We start from the raw sequence: 21,330 nt of genomic DNA, 5'->3' as shown, positions 1-21,330 counted from the left end.
AGCAGGATAAATATTGTGTCTTTAAATACTTGCCATCTCTGCTCTAACTTAGAGTTGATACCTCGAGGATGGTGTTGAGGGAAATGAACTGGCTTTGCACGCTCCCCCACAGCTATTGACCGTGTGAGGCAAGAGACTGAATATCCAAGTCCCTCACCGCCTACAACACAGAGGTGATAGGGAGTGAAGGAAGTTCCGCACTGACAGATTTGTGGTTCAGGAAGAAAGTCTGTCCAGGAGTTTGCTGTGAAACAGTGGCAGTAAATTTACAGTCTGAGAATAGAAATATTTATCTCAGCAGCTTTTTTTTTTTTTCCTTTCTACTTAAAAAACAAAGTTCTTTGGCACATTTGCTCCTGATTAAAGAAGCCATTGAATACACTTCTTGATATCAACTTTGTATTCTAGCATGTTGGGATATACCTTATTATCTCTGCGCATATTTCTAAATGTGTCAAATGTTTCTAAAAAAACCCCTGGTGTCTTCAAGCTAACTGACTCTGTATCCTTCCTTGCCATGTCCGTGTAGATCATTTGCTTCAATTAAATTATCACAACTGCTTATGTTGCAGTTCCCCTTGGTTATCCTCTCTAGAAGTCCACATTTTCAGCTGTGAACTAACTCAACCTATTTCAGAGAACACCTTGTTAATCATACATTAAACATGTAATATGTGCATTAGGAGGTATCCAGGATGCAGTAAGATGTCATAAGCTTAAGTGTGTACGGTCATTCCTGTGTAGTACAAAGCAAGGATATGAGAACAGAACCACTTATTGCAAAACTTTAATTCAAAACTCTGAAATGAATGTTACTAGACCCCAACTGTTTGCATGGATATGGCTCCCAAATCTAGACGCTCACTAGAGTGAGATGATATCAACATGAGAACTTGATCTTAAAGTTTTATGCAAATCCTGTAATAATGTGGAAATCTCGGAGCTCTGCCAGCCAAAAGCATTCAACACTTTTACCTTCTTATCACTTGAAGAAATATTAATGTGATTTCTCTTTCTGCTGACTGAGAGGGAGTAGAATTTTTTCCTCTTTACATGGTGGTTTAGTTTTAAGCAAAACTGGCACTTGACTAAATGAAAAAAACCCACACCAAAACCTAAAAACCTGTATGTGATAGCTTGCGTTGTCAGTCTTATTTTCAAGAAGAACTAGATTTGTTTGATTCCTGTAGGACATGAAACAAATTGCTGCAAGATCATAATTAAACTACATTAGTGAGTTGCAAAACCTTCCAAAACACACTTTTAGGGGAAACATTTGCTATTATAATAGACAAAGCTTGTCTGTCAAGCTGTGGCTTTGCTGGGCTACATATTGCATAAAGGCCAGTAGTGGTCACAGTCATACTGGCCTGAGTTGCTTCCATAGAGAAACCTTCTTTGGATCCACTTCTAATTGCTTGAGATTTTCATTGTGTCCAAATAAAGCACAACATCTATAAATGATGGAGACAACAACATGATTGCTGTGCAAATTCATTATGAATGCCATCAGGATGAGTGCCCTGTTCAGGCCAAATGAGTTCATGATGGCAAATGTATATGCCTTTTTTCTGAAGTACGAGTTTGTGGCTACAGATAGAGTGAAGACACAAAATAGCCTTTGGTCACTGTGGAGGGTCCCCAAGTAGGGGGCCAGAGAACTGAAGTGGATTGATTTAGATCACCTCCTGTACGCTGAGCTCCCAAAGAAGACCAAAAAACTCAAAGGAAATTATTTTCATTAGAATTACAACTAGTCATCTCAGTTAATTAACTCCTTAAACAGAGAAAACTTACAGCGATGAGAGAACCAAAATAATAGATAAAAGGTTTATTCACAGCCCGATCTCTGCCCATGAGCCCTTGCAAGTTTCGAATACTAATGTTGGTTTCAAGTACGCAGTGGTTTTCTGCGTTGCAGCAAATTTCCACAGTCCTCCCTGGTCCCAAACTTCCTTCCCAACACCTTTGGGGTCTGCTACATGCTCCTCGCAGTGTTTTTCCAGTTATGTTTCCGAGCTGCAGGTTGCCGGCTTGAATTTTTTGCCTGTCTCACCCTGCCGTCTCCAGAAAACTTCTCTCCTCTGAGCAGCCTCAGGGACTCCTGCGGGGAAGGAGCTTCTCTGGCCGCTCGATCTTCTCAAAACAAAGAAATAAAATGAGACTGTCCGCAGGAGCCTTCTGTGCCGTCGTGCAAGCACAGCGGCTTTGGTGGGACTGCATCCGTGGGGCATACGCCGTCTGAAGTGCCAGTCATCGGCTGCTGTGCTAATGATGGTCGTAGACTCCCTGCACTGGAAAGGAGACCAAATAGCTAACTTAATTATTACAAATGCCCTGTTTTATCTTAATTAATCTAGCCATATGATTCTGGTTCCCTGATCTAATTAGCTAGGGAGATAGTTAAATAAAACTTTCATGTATCTAGGCACATTTAGCTATTCGTGGTTAAATCTGCTCACGGTTCCTAAGAGACTATATTTCAAAGCTATGGAGTCACAGCCGGGAATACTGCCCAGCTGCCCTTCATCTGAAATAAAAAATACAGAGTTCACCTTAATTAACATGGTGGAATAATTTTTTATGTTAACAATACACCTCGTAGGTAACAAACATGTTTAAAGCCTTTCATGGAAACAAGGAGGCATCTTTCTCTGTTCTGCCACTAAGGAGTATCAAGTAACTGTGTTGTACACAAGAAATGGGATTTCCACTCTTTGAGTAGATAAACGTAACTTTAGATTGTATGTGGAAAATATTTGCCCTTTGCTCTGTAATAGATGGAAGACGGTCAGTAACCTGAGTTAAAATAATCTGAATAATCTGAAGTGAATAAATCATAGTAAAAATTCTTTGTCCATGGAGACATTTCTAATAAAGACTGTACGTGGTAACCATAAAGCATATGTGATCAGAATTACCATAAAGAAGATTTTGTTGACCAGAAAGGGACAACAAGAATAACAGAGGTCCACTTCTTAGTTGTGCTAAGCATTTGCTACCAAAATAGAACAAATTGCCTTTTTACTGTCCTAAAATGGACATCTAAGAATTTCCTTTCATGTACTATGCATTGAACATTTAAAGATATTTCTTGCATGGGTCATATGCCACATAAAAGAGATACCGTTCAAGTGGTAAACAATGAGAGTGATCAAACAGGACCTACGAAAGGGAAAAATGAACACATTGGTTTTGTGGAGTATAGAGAATGATCATTTTAAGAAGAGGTAAGATGGTAACCAGTGAGAGATCACTTAAATGTCACTCATTCTGCCTTGGGGCAAGAAGAGGGACTGTCTAGACTTCTCTTGAGGTCCCTTCCAGCCCTATGGTTTGTGGGACCAGGCACATGGGTGACCGTTGGAGTGAGCTTGTTCTTGAGTACAGAGAAATTAGTTTGGTTGAAACACAATCATTCCCAAGCATACTAATTTATTGCCAGTATGTCTGAGCTCTGTTAAAATAGAGAACAAAAGGTAAACCCTCTGCTAATATGCTTTATGGGCATGGTATATGCTAGAAAGAAATATACAAGTAAGGCTTTTCCAGAGCTGGCAAGAGGAGATTTAATTTCTTGATGCTGAACAACAGAGCTTCTTAAACAGAGATTTCTCATAGCACTTTGGACAGAATTCCTGAAACGTGCTGTAAGTTTGAGGCCATTCTTCAAACTGGGGCTGCGGGACAAGAAGGGGAGTAAAGCTTACAAAAATGATTGAGGCTTTTCACTTCCTAAATTTTATTGCAAGACGGTGATTTGTAGTCATGTGGGTAGGTTTGAAAATTTTACTCTGTAAGCTCAGGATGAAATTTTGTGACTGCAGCTGAGGACCGCTGTGTAATACTGATTGGTATGACACTAGTATGCCTTTTGTTACTTAATCTATAGGCTGCAGAGACATTTGTTGGGTTGTTCCACAGATGAGTGGAGAATCTAACTGTGTAACAAAGGCTATACACACGTTTTCAACACATGGTTGCTCAAACTTAATGGCATAATAACAATAGCTTTGAAGGTTAAGCCTGACATAAATTAGGCTCATTTCTAAAGAAATCCTTGGTGTGTATTCATAAATGGTTTTGAATAGACTTAATGTTTAGCTGAACAAATATCTTTGTGCAGTCTATCTTTTGTGTGCAGGTGGGAAGCTGCTGTCGAAGTTCCTTGTTCTATACCAGGGGCTATCCATGCTGTGGCTACTTTGGACTATGTGTTTGAAATCAATCAACCTTTTTGTACCTGAGGGCAACCTGAGATTTACAGAGTTTCTATGTATGCTTACTGGGAATAGTGTTGTGGTCTTAAGAAGCGCTTGCAGGATTTGTACGTATGTTTCTGTTTAATGAACCAGATTCTTGACTAGCTGCCCATATCTTGGTGTTATTAGAGATGAGGAAATGGTCACCTTCGTTTAGCTGCTAATTGTTAGATTATTCAGCGACGTATGGATTTTGAGCTATGCACAACAGTGTATTGGCATTCTCTGAAGCAAATCTCTCAATGAGGGAGGCACGTTTGGGGGCAGAACTAGAGTTGTGGGCTTGATTCCGGTTTTATTTACGTCGCTGATCAGTGGGTATTTGCTTTGAATCTAATTGAGTTGTACTAATAAAGGCAGAGCTGTGAGCTGCTAGAATTCCACAGTGGTTTGGATGGTTGGGTGGGCAGTACTGATTGGGTCTGATGCTCTTATGTGATATAACAGTGCTCGTGTTTGCAATCACAACACGTAAGCACTTGCCAAAACATTAAATCCCGGTGTTCTGTCATCTGTCTGCTTTTCTTCATGACTTCCTCCTTGGTTCTTTTAAGAAAGTAATGGTAGGTTAATTTGGATAGTATCGATGTTGAGGGCGAGTTTCGTACTGCCTGAAGAGGAAGAAGGGTTATCTTTTTACTCTGTAGAAGGTAAGTGTGTGCAGCAGTGCAGTCTTCATGTTGAGTAGATAGGTCAGAAAAACATATGCCTGAAGTTAGGATTATTTTGGTCAGAGACAAAATCTCTGACATTGGGTCTTATTACTATTAATAAGCTCATATAAACTGGCACAAAGGGCTGCAGAATAGTCTATAGAGCAGAGAATTTTTTTTCCAGTACACGGGCCTGTACATGAGAAACAGCAGACCTTGTAATTATGGCAGTGAGGGAGGGGAGTGTGTCCTGGATATACTAGGCTATGCAAGCACACGCTGCTATGCAATAATATATACTAGGGTAGGTAGGGAGCGTATACTAGTGCGTAAATGGACAGTGCTCTCTCACTTCTCTGCTGTAGATCTCCGCGTGGGACCTATTGAAAGGGGATGGTGGGTTAGGGTGGTCATGGGGCTGGGTTTGAGTCAACCCCCTGCCTCGGAGCTGGCTTCAGCTGGGTTTTGGGGGGGAATCTGGTTTGGTAAAAACTGTTCCCAAGTGATCCAGGCAAGCCTGTTTTGTCAGCTGCCTTATGGAGCTCTGCAGTACAAGCAATAGGTAAGCGAGACAAAGTACTAAAAATGGCCACGCTGGAACTTCATTCAAGGGTTGATATGCCCTAGAAAATAGTTTTTATCTTCACGTATTATGTGGATGCTGATGTTTAAAGTCTGGAGCTGGGCTGATTTGTCATAGAGAAATATCTGACATGTATAAACCAGATATGGCTGGCGTGACTAGTGTGCTTCTACAAAAACCTTTTCTACTTAAGAGACAGGCCAATGAAAATAAACATGAACTTTAAAATCAACCCTCAAGTTTGTATTTCAGGATTAGAGTATGCTTTCGAGACTACTATCTGCAACAGTGGGATAGTAAAAACATTTCCATTTTCTACCATAAGGTAACTAGCCACTTAATAAAGAGTACAGTTCATAGATTTCTGAGGTTTAAGACCTAAAGCATGCAATAGCATACAAAGCCTATGGACTAATGAGTAGTAATTAAAGAAAGGCATATATCACATACCTATTGGTAAAGCAACCTGAGGATGTGCAGCAATAAGAAAACTTGTTGCAAAAACTATGAGGTGAATTATTTGAAATTTGAATTTATTTTAATAGATTTGGTAGCTTCCTGTGTAGTACCACATGCTTTGCATTTTTTTCACCAAATATGAAGTGTAATGCTGGTAGGAAGAAAGTTTAAATAAAATCCTATCAGTGGTTTCTAGTCAAGTGAAGAGTACTTCTGATGTTATAATTTTTATTTTCTTTTACTTTTTTTAAAAGATTGTCCTAAAAAGGTTTGAGATTTGGTCACGACAGTGGATCTGGCTGGGAATCTTTCAATGAAATGTTTTCTACTGGAAAATGTTCTTGCAGCTCAAATTCTGTAGGTGTAATCGTACGGGTTTTCATTTCTAGCTGAAAAAAAGGACAGACTTACCCACTTTGAGCTAGCTAATCATTTAGTGCATAAGAAACCCATGTGGACAGCCAAGATCCAAATTTTTGCTCTTGCTGATTCCTGCTGGGGGATTAGACTTGTCTCCTGTAAAGCAAGTGAGTAACATATTCAGCAGGCTATTGCCCAGTTTTGGTTGGGTCAGTCTCAGCCTCTACTGATGGAGCTGCCTACTCCTTGCTATATAAACTACCAATTGGCAAGAGAATGTCTCTGGTCAGAGTGCTCACGGAGGGGTTGAAAGCTGAGGTTTCCGTCTGAACTGGACAGAGAAGAGTTGAAACATGCTCTTTTGTAGATGAAGTGACTTTCTTTAAGCAAAGGGCTTAAACCTGTGGCTAATTTTTTGCCCGAGTGCGAAAGCTCATATAAAAATGCCATAAATACCAATCTTTTGGGGGACTGGACAGTTTTTTACCATGTAGCTCTAGTATAAAGCCAGTGTCTTTGTTTGGATTCATAGATTAAATACCTACCCGTTTTGCAGTATTTTATTTATAGGAGTTTCTGGGAAGATGTTCAAGTCCCCAACTGCCAATTAAGTGCCTGGCATGAATCTTAACCACGGAGCTGGTCACCCTACTTTACGTTAGAGGGAAGTTACATAGCATGAAAATTTAAAATTTACTTTACACCGTGTGGGTTTTTTCCTTATTTGCGAACTAATCCCATCTATGGTGTTAGATCCTTCCACCTCAAGGGTGCAGGTAGGACAGCTGAACTGAATCAGCAGCTCCTTAGGGTGGGCTGGCTGCACGCTCTCCCCTGTTGGCTTTGCTTTTTCTGGCTGGGCTCCTTTTCTCCCAGCTCAGTGAGCTGAATCACCTTGCCCAGGGCTCAGCTAAGAGCCAGACCAGCTGCAAGGCAAGGGGAGCGGGCAGTGGGCCCAGCCCACTTGAAACAGCAAGCTATTTAATTTGGCTTAGCTGTATCACCTAACTACTCCTTCATTTCAGGATATTAATGATTTTTAATGTTATTCCTCTAAGCATGTTTTCCATCTAAACCCACATGTTTAAGACTAGAACATCTTACGACTAGAACATGGAAACATCACGTTATTGAATATAAAAAAAATTGCACAAACTTTTGCAGATTAAAACCAATTGTGGAATCTTCCAATAAAATGCTTTTTGGTTTAAAATCTACTAAGTGAATTACCTCAGTGCCAAAGGGCTAAATCTGCCCAAAGGTCACGGTATGTCTGAACTGACAAGGGAGTTCCAGTGTGGGAAATCAGAAGTGACTTAACTCAGACCGTGACCTCTAATGACCATCTACGTCTCTTACATCCATATCTATTTTGTGTAAATGAAGATGACTCAAATCTTAAGCTTCCTTTTTCTCATCTTTTTAAATTGTTTCGATTCCTGTAAAAGCAAGCAATAACCCTTATGGTTTATGATGTGATCCTTTTGTTTACACCTGAATGGAGATTGCTGTGTAAAGCTCAGGTGTGAGTGAAGTGGTACGGCGAGTAAAGGGATGCCTCGGAGCATCCGACACTTCTGTGCCTTGGGCAGGAGCCAGGCCTCTCAAGGGATATTGTGATCCTGGCACTGCAAGAGAGCTGCAGAAGGCTCACTAAATTCTTACTTTAATGTTGTCTTTTGATTCGAATATTAAAAATAGTGAGTAGGTTGTTATGATAAAACTATTAGACTGGACTGGAAACTTGGGTTCATACTTTCAAGTGTTTCTGAACGTTCATTTAATGCTGATGGGGGGGAGTTGGGGGGATTTCCATGAGTTTTAATCAAGGGGACTACATTTTAATTCCTAATACATATTTATAATCTCTTCAAAGGAGTTCTTATTTTTTTCTGTTAGTTTAAGAGTCACTCAGAATTTGCTTCAAAAGAGAAAGGCTCTTTTAGCTCGACCGTTTCATCTGTAATTCCCGATTCCCACTACAAAACAGGTCGTGGAGACTACAGGTTATACTCCTTGATAGAATTAGATCAGTAGAGCAGCAATCAAAATGTGTTGCACATAACAAATTGCTACACTGGTGCTGGTTTAAGAAATCCTTTATATTGTAAACAGGAACTTAGAACTTTTTATGAAATATCTTATCCTGTAGATAGCTGCTCAGCGTAATTTGTGAATATGTGTAATTTTCTCACTTGGTGTACTTACAAGATGGCTATAAAACCGAGCTTCATTTTGTACAGGTTTTTTGTATTTATGTCTACTGTGTCAGCCATTTGGCTGCAGGAAAATGGTACCTCTTGCTCGTGGGAGGGGAAGTTAGGACTGTTAGCCAAACACGAGGCAGTTTGTCACGTCAGTGAGGTAAGTGCGTGCGCTATTCTTGTGTACAGCTGTATTTTGTGAGGTGAGCCCAGCTGTCATATTGTCTTTTCATACAGTAACTCACTGGGTGCTTCCTGCCTACCGAAACTCCCGTAGAAGTCTTTTCTACCATGTCCTGAGGCAATGCAGTAAAAAGAAAGGACTGTTGATGGGATTTTTGAGAAACCAACTGCAAGGAAATTTCTTTTCTGATTTCATCTGGAAGCAGAGAACAGTTGGACCAGTCCTAATCCATCAGATCTACAGCTATAGATCCACAATTTTCTGCTTGTTTATATTGCAGCCATAAAAGTGGGAATATGTCCGTAGTGCATTCGGTAGCGTTAGAAGTGCAGGAGTTAGCTCTGTTCCCAGCAGCACCATAGCCACGTTCATGAGGAAGCTCTGTAGGAGCTAATTTTATCCGTGTGAGAATGTTTAGCCACTTCTTGTAGAATTTCACATATGTTTTACCCCACTGCTTCCACTAATGTGGGCACCAGTATGTTACACTGCTCTGTGCCCCGTAGTTCTGCCTTCCAACTGAGTGTTTCAGTACTAGTTTCAGTGTTGCATTGCCTGGAGTGGTAGGTATCCTTGTTCCATTCTTTTCAATTGAATTAAATTGAATAAAAATAACATTTAAAGAATCAGTGTTAAATATACCAGTTTTATCTTTCATTATAAAGCTTTTTTGTGCACATAGCTCTCCAGAAATGCTCGTAAAATCCAACAGTCCCTCTTAACTTCAACCTTAAATAACTGAATAATTAGAAAATGGCACCACGAGAGATGACAGTAATGATGGAGATCCCACTACCTTATATTTGCACACTTCTACAAATGAATGGCACTATAGAGACTGAATCCCTCATACAAATGTTGATGGGTCCAGTGTCATTCCTTCAGCACAGACAGTCAGCATAAATGCCGTTTACAGCAAACCGGTGTTCCCTCTGTTACAGGCAACAGGACACCGACCCCTGTTTTCTGTAAAACAAACTCACATCAAACGAAGGAATTTACGCTCGTAAAAAATGCGTTGTAACTTATACTCAGATAGCAAGTATATGGCTAAGCTTATCATCCCTGCTATAAATGCTAAAAGCCATCAAGGAGAACAGGCTGAACAAGGCACTTGGTGATTTGGAGCGAAGCTGGGATCTCAGGAAGGTTTCTGGCCCGACCACCCCTGGCGGATGCCACGTGCCTTCTTGGTGGTGAAGCTACCCAGCATGGGGGGCTGCTACGCCTGAGGGCTTACCACTGCCCTTGCCAACAAGCTGCACAACCACGCTGCTGCATCGAAAGCGGCTTCCTTCGCCTTCTGCCCGTGAATTTGATGGCACGTCTGCGCGGCTGGTGCTGCTGTGATGGCTTCGTGACGCACCACCGGTTTTGAGGGAGCTCAAGGCGTGGGCTAGAGTTGCGTGGCAGCGTGGAGCTCAGCAATCTGCAGAAACCGTGCAAGCAGCGGTGGGAATACACAAATAGTTAGCCCACGCTGCACTTTGAGGTAGCCACGTGACTACCAGCACCTGGTGTAGTGGTGTTAAAGCTAGGCAGCGTGCATCTGCGCTGCGGATGCTCGTGTACGAACCTGTGCCCGCTGAGGCGTTGGAGCACGCCAGCGTCTCACCTGATGCAGGTCTGAGTGAAAATCCGTTTGTTAAAAAGACTCCGGTGTCTATAAAGGCTGCTGCCTCTGAGAGGAAGAAAGGTGACTCATTGAGAACTTCTTGAGACGAGGAGGAAACTATATCCATTTTGAGCCGAAACTCAAGTGCTCATAATAACTACTCATTGCAGAAATCTAATTGGACTATTAAGAGCCCCCCGTGCTCTTTTGCAAGGACAAACCTTTCTTTCTAAATCTCAACAAAGCAAGCTTCTAATGTGGGTCAAATGGAAATCCTGTTTATTAAAAAGCTGCTAAAGACAACTAGATTTTTAATTTCAATGGAAGAGGCTTCACTGCGACCCTTGAAGGCATGCCAGTGGAGTCTTCCAGCACATGCCTCAGTAAACAACAAATGAATCACTGAGGTGCTCTAACAAGGATTGATGTGTCCACCCAATTAGAGGAATATAAAGAGCGGTCCCTTGAAATTCTGGGTTCATTTGGGTTGCTCTGCTATTTCCGCAATCTAGCACTGAAGCATCGCTTCAGGGGTATTGTTGGCCTCAACAACTGGCTTGTGTGCGTTGTCCTAGCTAACAAGTTCAAATTTTGTACAATTATTTCTCCTATGAAGTACTCAAAGAGTGAAATAAAAAACCAAACCTCTGAATATCAAAGTCCAATCAGTCACTAGTGTCTGTTTAAGCTAAGAGCAAGATCTTCTCCAAACTTAGCACTGCTACAAGTATGATTGATAAGACTCTTTAAACATCTGTTTTCAGGGGCTTATAGTTTCTCAATTTTACATGGGTTTAATTTTCTCATGCCTAAAATATGTGCAGTTCTGGGAGGTGAGAAGGTGTAATGCGTCTTGTATGGTGTGGTTAATGCAACTGGTCAGATGGAGCAATGCATGGAAAATTCATTAAGTATTTTGAGACTGTTTCCTCTTTCTCTTGGAGCAATGTTTCTGTATTCCATTTTAAGTGTACATGTAACTTGCACTGCTTCAGAAAGAATTTCCTCACGTCATCTTAAAAGAAAATTAAAAATTAGACCATTTTCTCACTATACAGAATATTTCTATTCCCAGACAAATAGTCCAATTGTTTGCACAGAACAACACATAAAGTAGCCAAAAGAAGGACATCATGCAGATCAACAATAAAGCAAAGATCCGAGTATGTTTTGTTTTTCAACCAGCTGCTGCCTCAACAATCGTGGAGCCCTTCAAGACTTCAGAGCCTATCTTGCAGGTACTATTTAAGGATTCACTCTGACAAAGTGTGGTGGCAATTTGAAATTCCCTGACCCTGCTTCCAGGAAAAAAAAGGAATCATGTTATTATGTCTTAAGATAGTTAGATGTACTGGCACCTGAAATTTCATTTCCTAGACCACAGATGAAACCCTGACATTTTTAGCAAATTGCCTAGGCCAAGCAATAAATCATTACAAACCAGCTGATTAAGATATTCAGCTAATTGTTACAGTGGATGCTTTAACTCCTCCCTTCTTGTTGCTTCTTTTTATCCCTTCGATGTGACCTGGGTCTTAGCAGGGGATTGTAATTTAGCTGTGGTTAACAGCTGTTTGAATTCAACTACAATTATATGCCTGGGTTGTATGGTGTTTTGAAGCCTTAGCTCACCATGTGTGAAGGTCCTTAAAACAGAGGGCTGGTAGTGCTCTGAAACGCATCATTATTACGTAAAAGAAGATTTTGCTCTGTTCTGTAGTTTGTAGTACGTAGTACTAGAAAACGTAGTGTTGTAGTTCTCACTGAGTAGCTTAAGAAACAAACTTAAATGCCTAAATTAAAAGCCTTGACATCTACCATTGGGGGAGAAAGCCAAGCTCCTCAGTGCTCCTAATTATCCACTAAAGATAATTAGCTGGCTGTACTTGGACATGGTTATCATAACTCAGATACGACAGATGAAAACAATCTGAGGATTTGTTTGAAGCAAAGTAAAGATGAGAAGTGTGAGTTAGAAACAGGCTCTGGGAGGTGCTGCCTTTCCTCTTTGTATGGCCAGAATCCTGATATACCATGTGTTCAGTGAAGCCATGCATGATATTTCAAAAAGTTATAGATACTGAAGATTGATTTAAGCCAAATTTACTGGAGCCAGTAACTTCAAACTCAGCTTTGTGCTGTCTTTTAAGCCAGGGAACATTCCTAGCTTGTCTTTTGCCAATTCCTGATTTTTCATACCCAACAAGACTTTATTTTATTAATAGATTGGCTGTGTTGAGGATTATTTGATCTCTTATTTCCACTGTTTACGTAATCGAGTCACTGACCCACTGTGGAAATTCAGTAGCAGGCAGCTGTGATACAGAGTGTATGTGCCTTATGTCACTGACCTTCATGTCCATAAACTTAAAAGATGCTGCCTGGCCATGACTCTCCTTGCCAAATCTGCCTGCTTGCCAAGTCCTTGAGGACATAAAAGAATTGATGTGTTTTCTTAAAATTGAGGATTTTTTTTGGCGAGGCTTTCCCATTAGAGTGGAAAAAAAGAAAAAAAGCAGCACAGTAAAAATATTCTGGAATTACTTCAAAAAGTATCCCACTACAGTAGTGAGTGAGACCTCTGTATTTAAAATAACCTTAAATACTAGAGCGAATGGAAAAACAGATGAACCTTCTGCTTGTATTTAATCCATTGCTTTCTGCCAGTACGTTTTTTTTTTTTTTTGCAGTGCTGGCGACTGTTTCACCTCTGCTCCTCTTGGGCAACTGCTTCGGGGCTGGGCCAACGTAATGGACAATTCCTCATTAGCTCAGATAATGGGAAAGGAAAAAACACAGATGAGGAAGGCTCGGTAGAGAGAAGTTTGATTGTACAAAACTCCTTGATTTTAACTCCTGTTCAGTGCCAGACCTAATCTAGCTGCCTCCAAGCCCTCCTGAATCTTGACCCCACCTTTGTCAGCCCTTTGGGAGGCAGCGTGCGGGCACAGACACTTACTCTTGCTCGCTATGGAGATTGGAACAAAGACCAAAATCTGTTGGTATGAATTAAGGATTGCCTTGCTGCCTTGAACAATCTCCTTCCTCTTTTATCTTCCTCCTCCCCCCCAAGCCCCTCCACCCCCTGAACTCCAAGCCCAAATGAGGTAGCAGAGATCGTTTCCAGCCCGGGGTTCTCAGCCCAGCACGTAATCTCTTCCAGTCCCCAACAGGGTGATTTTCCCTTGTTTGATACTTCTGTTTTCCTGCTCTGGGGACATTGCCCTTGCAGTTTGGCATGATTGTCCTACCCCTTATCACAGCAACAGCCTCTTTCAAAGACATTGATTTAATGTGCAGAGCCCTCTCTATAGTTATTTACTGGCACAGACATCCCTGCCATTCGGAGTCCCTCTTGTGCACTTTCCTCATCCTTCTCCCAAATCCTACATGTCTTTGGACCTCTGGGCTTTTCTTGCAGTCGGGTCCCATCCTAATTCTACTTCTTGTGCTCCCACACGGTGCGAGGAAATCCCAGACCTCTGCCTGACCATGGGCTCCCCTTCGTGCTCAGCTCTTCTCCTTCTCTCCCTGTGTTCATGCCTGCCTGGTGCTGCCAGGGCTCACGGGAAATACATTTCCAATAGACAGGGCAAAACTTGCCAAAACCTTGCGCCAGGGCACAGGATAGTTTGTTCTGGCAGGCTATCTGCCCCACAGGCTGCCAGCTGGCAATGATTGTTTTGTGTACTTGTAGTATCTCCAACAACACTGGTCCTTCCTTATTTTGGGTTTATTTTAAATCCTCGCTTACATGTCCTAAATTTTATCGCATCATTTTTTCCATTGAGGGCTATAGGAGTGAATGGAGCCTGGTAGGCACGCACTAAGTGCCGTAACAAGCGCAGCACGTCCTTGAGCAAGGAGCTCCTTTTGTTCATTGACCATTAGCCACTTCTTCAGTTGCACTGAGTTGAAATTCTCTCATGGGTTAAGAAATTCTCTGAGGTAGTTCATCCTCCTCCTCCCCTTCCCCCCCCTCCCCCCGACAGTTGGGTGTTTTGCAAATAAGTACTTCAAAGCAGAAGTCTCATTCTCTGGATTACCTCCTTTGCTGGAGAAAATAATTTTAACTGGCAAACGCGCTCATTTAAATACTTAGAAAATTTCCTATGTGCTTGGTAGGTTGGAAGTAGTGAATAATTGAGGTATGTAAAATGGAAAGAACTTACATAACAGAGTTTCACAGGCCTGTGGGGAGACCTGAATTTGCTCAAGCCTGCTCTGCTGCATGAAGCTCCTAAGTTTTTACCTTGCAAATTCAGATGAAAACATAGAAAGTATATCAGACCAGTCATCTCTTCTAGATCAGTTATGAACTTTTCCCACTGTCATTTCTTAGGACATTTTTCACTCTTAAATGAACATTTTCAGCTATAACTTTTGCATCTTGCCTTTTGGGATACGTTCGTAGAAATGAATGACTTGACCCATATCAGGAACTCCTAATTCTTTTCCTTGCCTTTCCTGGATCACCTCACTGCTGCCACTGTCAATGTTGAGTAATAATGAGTTTTCCTGCAGTCACTTCAGACCACTCACTGTAAACAGCTTCTGTTTGCATCCATTTGACTCTTTAAGGACTTTCTATGCTAATCCATTGGTGTACACAAACAAAAGAATAAAAAACAAATGGAACTGTCTGAATAAAGTTCTTTTTCATCCTGATGGCATGGCCGATTCCTCTGAAATAATACTGATTAAGTATTATCCACATCACTGTTGTACTTTTTTATTTTTCTTTATTGAAGACACAATAAAGCTGAATCGCTTAAAATTGCAAACTTCTCTTAAACTGTGTCACAGCTACTGAGATGCGTATCTCTGGGATGATCTTCCATGCTGCCTCTCTCATTTGCAGACTCCTTACCAGAATACCAGTTAAGACTAATTCTCTTGCTGAGTGCTAGTTTTACTGGAAAGCTGCAGACCACCTGCTGTTTATACTTGAATTTTCATTACCATTGATGTAAGCTTCATTTTTGAGACAGTGATCAGAGAAAGACAGTTGCTTGCTTGAGAATCTCTGGAAGTATTTATCAAATAATGCTGTGGCACTGACGTCCTTGCATGTAAAACACCTTCTTTCTCCTAGTGCAGGTGGGATAGAATAAGTTACTGCATTTCGTACAATAAATGCAGGATGGAAATCATGAGGTTGACTCCATCTGTGAGGTGTTACTTTCTTTCTCTTCAGGTTGCTGTGCTGAGTCTGTTGCTGCAATGGGAGGCCGTTGCGTTACTGGGAGAAAGCACTGCTTATGCTGAATGCACCAGAATGTGTAATTCAGATGGTGGGAGGAGGCCTTCTTCAAGTCATGCCAGGGATCAGAGTGCAAAATTTAAGGAGTAAATTTAATGAAGAACAGAGGAAATGTAATCCTGGATCTGGCCTTTTTTATTGTGTACAGTGGAGTAAACACCATAACTGTTTTTACTAATAAGACTGGTGCCGCTACGACGGAGTGGCAGTTTAGTTTAAGTTCTCTTGCATTTGGATTCTTTTCCTAAGTAAGGAGGATTTCTTTTCCTAAGTATGTTTCGTATTTCACAAAACTAGTAACTTGGAAGTGTTGAGTTTTGAGGATGCTCACAGTTTACGGTTTATTCCTTACTGTTAGCCTTCAGACTGCCTTTCTGGCATCAGAATCCAATTCACCAAGGTGATTTCCATCTCTCCGTCAGGCAGAAGTAGCAATGGCACTCCTTTCTCTTAGCACGCCTGGGGCAATCCCACAGCAAATTCTCTTCCAGCTTTGTACTTCACTTTTGCAGAGTTCGCCACTAGTATTGAAATGGTCGTATTCATTCGGAGTTCCTGTCTTTATCTCTTTCCAATGGCCAACATGCAGAAAAGAAGCTTAGGTTTCTCTGGAACCGTGGCTTGTTTTCTGTCATACGGGGACTCTTTGTTTCTAAGTCTTTTCAAGTCAATAGGGCAAGCTAAATCCGGATGAGGTGGGGCCAGTTTTGTAGAACGTTTGGTCATTGGTTTCACAGAATGGACACACCTCGAAGAAGAGGCAGTCCTGGTCCCCCCCGTCATTCATTCTTGCAGAATCTGATGATAAAATTGAGGTGTGAACCAGTTTGTGTTCAGGTCTGGAAGCAACAGAGTACACATGTGCCCTCTGAATCCTCTTTTCTCCTTGCTTAGGCTTGTACCAGACATGTTTCACACTACCCTGGTATGCAGTTGGAATCTCATATGTTAAAAGATAAAATTTTGATGATCTCCTACTCTTTTTACTTTTGGCCTCAGAACTGTTACTTGCAGGGCGATGGCAAACATTTCTGTGCAGCCTTTATAAAGCCTTTCCTGGTTCTGACTGAAATTCCAATGGTGCCTGTGCGGCTGCTTGTATGGAGAGCTTGTATCCTATCTCCTTTTCTGCTGTTAATTCATTCAGAGCCTACAATGATCCCAAATTTGTAGATATTGAGGACTCTAGCAGTACAACCTGATAGCTAGCCTTAGATGTTTAAATGAGCTCTGCTGCAGTACTTCAAAGGTATTACAACACCAAGGTTAATGATGACCTGGTGACCTACCAGACTCTTATTTAGTTAGATTGTCCAGAGCTGATGCAGTTTTTTAGATAAAAATAAGATTATTTGGAAATTTGCTTTAAAAAACTTAATACACATGAAGTATCAACCTGTTTGGGTAACTCATGAAGTGATCTAAATTAGAAAGGACCAGATTAAACAATACTGTGTGTGTCTCTGTCTCTCACGATGTTGCATGAACCCTATCAACTCTACTTTTCTTCCACTTTTCAGCTAGCTTGTATCTATATTCAGCTCTGTATTTGAAAACTTGTGAACTTACAGTAGTTTCACTTCCTGCACAGTTTCTGTCGTCCCGGGCTGGTGTGTGGTATGCACGCCTGCTCTGCCGACGCCGTGTTGTGAAACTTTCCTCTTTCAGAAGCTGTGCCCCGGGGAGTGGGAAAGCTATGTTGTAATGCCAGGAGGGGAAAAAAAATACCCAGCCTCATCATCTATGAAAGCGTCATTTCTCAGAACCTGAGCGGTCATCTTCTCCTCTGAAAAAGGTGAAACCGGGGCCGTGTTTGGGTTCTTTTTTCACTTAGTTTTGAATGGAAAGCTGTTGACTCATGACACTTGCTGATGGAGTAACTTTGCGTACGTGCTACCTGTGCTGTACCTTTCCCAGACAGGAAATAAAATTATCCTGACATTAACCAAATGTCTCTGCAAGCCTTAGCAATTCTGACCTGACAGAAAGATGGGGTCTGGAAAAACAATTCTCTGCAGTATTTACTTGAGCCTTCCTTCTGTCCACACAAATCAAAATTAGCAATGTCAGTGTAGACGTTGGGTAGTTATGCCACACATGGATTTGTGAGCTTGCATAAACATCTTGTTATTAAAACTTTAAATATTTACACTGAGATTCTGCTGCCTTCTGGACTCTTCTGAGATTATTTCTGAGCACTGAAGTTGGGGTTTCTTAATTGAGAATATTCTAGAGTTGACTTTTTAACATAAAACTGCTTCAGTGCTTTTCTAATCAATGGTTACAGATTAATTTATGCTATATCAGGGCTTAAGCATTACTTAATCCTTTCACAGTTCTAGCAAAGACTGACCATTTGATTATGTAGCTTTGAAAAAAAGCAGTTTTAAGCAGGACACTGAAGCAAAATTAAGTAGAGCTCCGGTTGCTGACTTTTGCTGGTATCTCCGCATTTGGATTCTGCAACGATAGGGCATATTTCTGTGTAGGGCCTTTAGGAAATCAAGGCTTGTGCTGACTGTTCCTCTTAAGGACCCAGTATAAATCCCCCTGAGTGAGACTCCTGTTGTTTTTGGTGAGACTTGAATTGGGGTATTAAAGCAGAGATCATTATAGTAGGTTAAACTTTAAACTCTTTTCTGTTTAGCTGTATATAAATATAACAAAACATGTCCTTGGCTTGCCAAACATTATCCAGTTGGCAATTGCATGGCAAACAACATGCTGAAGATTAAAAGACACTGTGCTTTAAACAAAACTTTCTGTGCTTGATGCAATATTTCCCTTTTAATTATGCAGAGAACTATCACTGTTAAGTGGAGGCAAATAATTGCCATGAAAATTTGCAGATTTTCTGAGCAGAAGTATTTCTTCAAAATAGTAGTAGGGTAGAAGTAGTGGGTGGTGGGAGATAAGAAACAACTGAGTATACCTGATGAAAGGACTGGCTTATAAATGACTGGGTGCTGCTCTTGAATATGGACCTGGAGGAGCTGCAGACTGCCAAACATCGCTCATCGAGTAATGCAGTGACAGCTCTCTTTTTAGCAAAGCAGCAATGGCCCCCAGTCAGTGTGGAGAGGGCAACCATGGCATGAGGCAGTTTGTGCCAGAGAAGCAAATTGTAGCTCCAGTTATCTGCAGTGGATCTCTTAATTTCAATATTTTTAGCATAATTTGAATTCATTCAAAGAACAAGCTAACCCTAATTTTTTCCTCTTTTAGAAGTTTGGAGGGAGGTAAAAGAAGGATTAAGTAATGACTTAGGAATTTTGCAGTGAACATGGATGTTGGCTCTCTGTTGCTGTAGCTACATCATCCATCTCAACATACAGTAGCTATGGGAACCGAGCTATTGGACCTTGCAAGAGGAATGCAAACATCTCACTGCTGGTTTGCCATTTGTCAGAGTCCTTTTCTCAGAAGTCTTAACATCATTTCCATTCTGGTCTTAGCTTGTTCAAGCCTAAAACTCTAACCGTGGCATCTCCCTCCTACAGAGTCAGTCTCAAGGCAAACAGCTCTCTTTTCTCCTTGTTCTTAGAAGTCTTTCTATCAAATTCTACTTTGTCGACATAGTTTTCTTGGGGTTTCTTCCTCCTTGACTGAGCAAGGACACTGGGTAAAATATAGCTGTAGACAACAGAGGAAGCCAAATGGGCACGGAATAGCCTCTCTAGCATCACAAATAGCTTCACCGCTTAGGACACCCCTGCAGTTGGGCAGCTTAGTCACAGAATCCCATGGGTGTTGCGAGCCCAAATGCTCTGTTTATCCTGGATCTCAGGGAATACGGTGGTGGTGAGCAATTTAAAAATGCTTGATAGCAGAGCTTATTAAAATAAATAGTAACAATAAAGTTACTGTGTTTCAGAAAATGTAGCAATCAGCTGCAAGGAATAAGGGGCATTAAGCAGCTGATCCAAGAAGAAGCTTTGTAAACAAGGAGTACTTATACTCAGTAGAACCTCTATATGTATATTTATATGTATACAAATTCTTAAAAATAGTGTAATTTAAATATAGATACAATTGAAGTTGTAACTATTTAGTGCTCCTTTCTACACAGCATCCTGACATATGCTGCAAAATTCCTGTCCTTTCCTGGCTGAAGGATTGACAAAATTAGGTATGTGTATATTAGGCCACTTTACCTGGGCACTATTAAATAATGGTGGCCTTGGGGAGGAACAGAAGTACCATAAATATTGCTCTTTCAGAAAGCTACAGGAAAAGAAGTGGCGCAGCTGCAGTAGGATACTTACATTGATGAAATTAATGTTCACAGCATGACTCTGTCCAAACTTGGCTTAATACATTATAAGCGATTTACCAAAGAGAACTGGTATATTCAGGATAAAGCCAGCCACAGTGTCCTGGTTTCTGAGAGCAGAATATAGTTGAGTTTGAACCTCAAGACCTTGACCCAGGCTTACAATTTTTGGCTTCAAATCAAACCAGTAACATCCTACTTCCTAGGAGATGAACTAAAATAAATCACCCATGAAGCCTGGTTCTGTTTCTTGCTTCTATCTATTCTACTGCAAGTAAGATTTCTTATTAAAATCACCATGGATACATCATCCTTATAATCCTGTGAGTCTTTTTCTGATTGTCTGCTTAGCTGCAGAAAGTTAACTACCCTTGTGCCTAAGAGAAATGAGCTGCTGCCCCTCTCCAAAAACCCCAAATCAAAGCAGCTCACTTTTGAATCAACTGTGGGCATTTTGACCCAGTTCCACCACGGCAGATGCATTCGACAGTGCTTCGCATCCATCCCAGTGGGATCTCTGTGCTGCGTGGTGTTTTGCAGTAGCAGAGAAATAACACGTGGTGCGGGAAGTTGCTTAGGCATCTTTGGAAAGAGTGGAATAGCAGTTCAGAAGCAATTGCCCTGACACAGAGATCTTTCGCAGAGGCCTGTGCATACTTCAGCAAAAAAAAAAAAAAAAAAAGCCTTTATTCAACAACTGGTATAATTGCTATGGACCAGTTGGTTATTACTGGTAAACTGGTAAAATCAGTACTCTGATTTGTATCAGCATGTCTCTGCTGTGAAAATAGGAATGTCTCTGATCTACCCTGTTGCTTATAGGTGTGAATTCGAGTCCCTTAAACTCGGTGACATGCAGTACATTGGGCTACTCAGTTGTTGTTGAGACCTTCTCCTGGGCTGTCCACAGCTGGCTGCTGGACAGGCCGTGATCAGAAAGGAAGGGCAAGGATTGAGGATCCTGATTTAAGTAACTGGAGCAATGTTTTGTACATCACCGTACTGCCGTCGTTACCTTCTACTGGTATGGCCTTTTAGTAAAAGGTAGCACAAATGACGACTTATGCTGTACGTGTCCTTTCTGGGTTCCTCCTTAGCAGCACAGATGCGATGTCATTATGTGCTTCTCAGCGAAAGAGGCTGCATTAAAAATGACTTCTGTTACTGTTTAACGTACTGCGGCGAATGCTGTGTCGATCTGTAAATCAAGACATTTGTTCTTCATTTTTAGCAATGCCCTTTCCCTGAACTCGTTTAATGAGACAGAGTTGAAAGATGTTTGTATGTTATCCAGCTGGACTGGGCGCACGATTCTTGAACTCTGACTCTTATTACATTCTCATTTTAAAGTGTCCTGTGTCAATAGAGAGTGGCAGCTATACTCTTAAGGCAGCCTTGTTTCGCATAATACCGCTTTAATGTTGCAAGCAGTGTAATAGAGAGGAAAATGCCTGAGACTGGGAGAATTTGGGAA

At 41.2% G+C, this 21,330-nt stretch overlaps 1 protein-coding gene across 5 annotated transcripts in view; it reads left to right on the top strand.

Annotated features, from left to right (window-relative positions):
• The window catches only part of BASP1 (brain abundant membrane attached signal protein 1), a 123,244-nt gene that overhangs the window by 79,257 nt on the left and 22,657 nt on the right, over positions 1 to 21,330 (top strand). The window lies entirely within an intron of this gene.

Source organism: Harpia harpyja, chromosome 1 (genome assembly GCF_026419915.1).
Source record: "Harpia harpyja isolate bHarHar1 chromosome 1, bHarHar1 primary haplotype, whole genome shotgun sequence".
Lineage (NCBI taxonomy): Eukaryota > Metazoa > Chordata > Aves > Accipitriformes > Accipitridae > Harpia > Harpia harpyja.
The sequence above is the reverse complement of the archived record's forward strand: the minus strand, read 5'-3'. Positions and strand labels throughout refer to the sequence as shown.